This window comes from Salvelinus sp. IW2-2015, linkage group LG11, assembly GCF_002910315.2.
Source record: "Salvelinus sp. IW2-2015 linkage group LG11, ASM291031v2, whole genome shotgun sequence".
Taxonomy (NCBI): Eukaryota; Metazoa; Chordata; class Actinopteri; order Salmoniformes; family Salmonidae; genus Salvelinus; species Salvelinus sp. IW2-2015.
In genome coordinates, this window is record NC_036851.1 from 49179594 (window position 1) to 49182093 (window position 2500).

General features: G+C 48.8%; 1 pseudogene; it reads right to left on the reverse strand.

Annotated features, from left to right (window-relative positions):
• The window catches only part of LOC111970524 (solute carrier family 12 member 5-like), a 314999-nt pseudogene that overhangs the window by 87559 nt on the left and 224940 nt on the right, over positions 1-2500 (reverse strand).

Genomic DNA, 2500 nt, shown 5'->3' on the forward strand with positions numbered 1-2500 from the left:
TGACCAGTTGCTTGTTGCAGGTTGACTGACCAGTGCTTTTGCAGGTTTGATTGACCAGTGATGTGTTGCAGGTTTGACTGACCAGTTGCTATGTGCAGTTTGACTGACCAGTGCTGCTGTTGCAGGTTGACGACCAGTCTTGTTCCAGGTTGACTGACATGATGTGTTGCAGTTTGACTGACCATGCTGTGTTGCAGCTTTGACTGACCAGTGCTTGTTTGCAGGTTTGACTGACCAGTGCTTGTTGCAGGTTACTGACCAGTGTGTGTTGCAGGTTTGACTGACCAGTGCTGTGTTTGCAGGTTGACTACCAGTGCTGGTGCCAGTGACTGACCAGTGATGTGTTGCAGTTTGACTGACCAGTGATGTGTTGCAGGTTTGACTGACCAGTGCTGTTGCGTTTGACTGAGCAGATTGTGCAGTTTGACTGGACCAGTGATGTGTGCAGTGACTGACATGACCATGCTGTGTTGCAGGTTTGACGACCAAGTGCTGTGTGCAGGTTTTGGACTGACCAGTGATGTGTTGCAGGTTTGACTGACCAGTGCTGTGTTGTGCACGGTTGACTGACAGTGACTGATGTTGGTTTGACGCCAGTGCCTTTGCAGGTTTGACTGACCACGCTGTGTTGCAGTTTGACTGACCAGTGACTGTGTTGCAGTTTGACTGACCAGTGATGTGTTGCAGGTTTGACTGACCAGTGGTTGCAGTTGACTGACCAGTGCGTGTTGCAGTTTGACTGACCAGTCGTGTTGCAGTTTGACTGACCAGGCTGTGTTTGCAGTTGACTGACCAGTGCTGTGTCAGTTTGATGACATGATGTGTTTGCAGTTTGATTGACCAGTGCTGTGTTGCAGTTTGCAACTGGACCAAGTATGTGTTGCAGTTTGATACCAGTGCTGTGTTGCAGGTTTGACTGAAAAACCAGTGCTGTGTTGCATGTTTGACTGACCAGTTGCTGTGTGCAGGTTTGATTGACCAGTGCTGTGTTGCAGGTTGATGACCAGTGCTGTGTTCTGCAGGTTGACTGACCAGTATGTGTTGCAGGTTTGACTGACCAGTGCTGGTGCAGTTTGACTGACAGTGCTGTGTTGCAGGCTTGATTGACCAGTGCTGTGTTGCAGGTTTTGATTGACAGTGCTGTGTTACAGGTTTGACTGACCAGTGCTGTGTTGCAGGTTTGACTGACCAGTGCTGTTGTTGCAGGTTGACTGACCAGTGCGTGTTGCAGTTTGATTGACCAGTGCTGTGTTGCAGTTTGATTGACCAGTGCTGTGTTGCAGTTTTTGATTGGACCAGTGCTGTGTGCAGGTTTGATTGACCAGTGCCTCGATGGTGCCCCCAGTTTTTTTGGATTTGACCAGTGCGTGTTGGACAGGTATTGGCACCAGTGCTTGTTGTTATGTGTTGCAGGTTTGACTGACCAGTGCTGTGTTGCAGGTTTGACTGACCAGTGATGTGTTGCAGGTTTGACTGACCAGTGCTGTAACGGCACCTTACCTTGACAGGTTTCTTCTTCTTTTTGTCTTCCTCCTCATTGTCTGCCTCCTCCTCGTGCTCCTTGCTGCCCTGGGGGAGACTGGAGTAGTTGGCCAGGCTACTGATCATGGTTGATACCATGGGACTAGTCTCCATCTCCTCCTGCAGAGTGCATTGACACACACAGGATAACATAGAAAATAGTCAATTACATATTATACACTGGGTGGTTCGAGCCCTAAATGCTGATTGGCTGACAGCCATGGTATATCAGACCTTATACAARGGGTATGACAAAACATGTATTTTTACTACTCTAATTATGTTGGTAACCAGTTTATAATAGCAATAAGGCACCTCGTGGGTTTGTGGTATATGGCCAATATACCACAGATCAGGGCTGTTTCCAGGCACTTCGCGTTGCGTCATGCATAAGGACAGCCCTTAGCCGTGGTATATTGGCCATATACCACACCCCCTTATTGCTTAAATAAAACATTACCGTAGCAGGCAATGTAGTGAGCATATTGATGCATAAATGGGAGAGGGGGGGTGTCAATGCAAACAGTCCGGGTGGCCATTTTATGAATTATTCAGCAGTCTTACGGCTTGGGAGTAGAAGCTGTTATGGAGCCTTTTGGACCTAGACTTGGCMCTCCGGCACCACTTGCCGTGCGGTAGCAGAGAGAACAGTCTATGAGTTGGGTGACTGGAGTCTTTGACAATTTTTTGGGCCTTTCTCTGACACCGCCGAGTATAGAGGTCCTGGATGGCAGGAAGCTTGGCCCCAGTGATGAACTGGGCCGTACGCACTACCCTCTGTAGCGCTTTACGCTCAGCTGCCGAGCAGTTGCCATACCAGGTCGGTGATGCAACCAGTCAGGATGCTCTCGATGGTGTAGCTGTAGGACTTTTTGAGGATCTGGGAACCCATGCGACATTTTTTCATTCTCCTGAGGGGGAATAGGCTTTGTCGTGCCCTCTTCACAACTGTCTTGGTGTATTTGGACCATGATAGTTG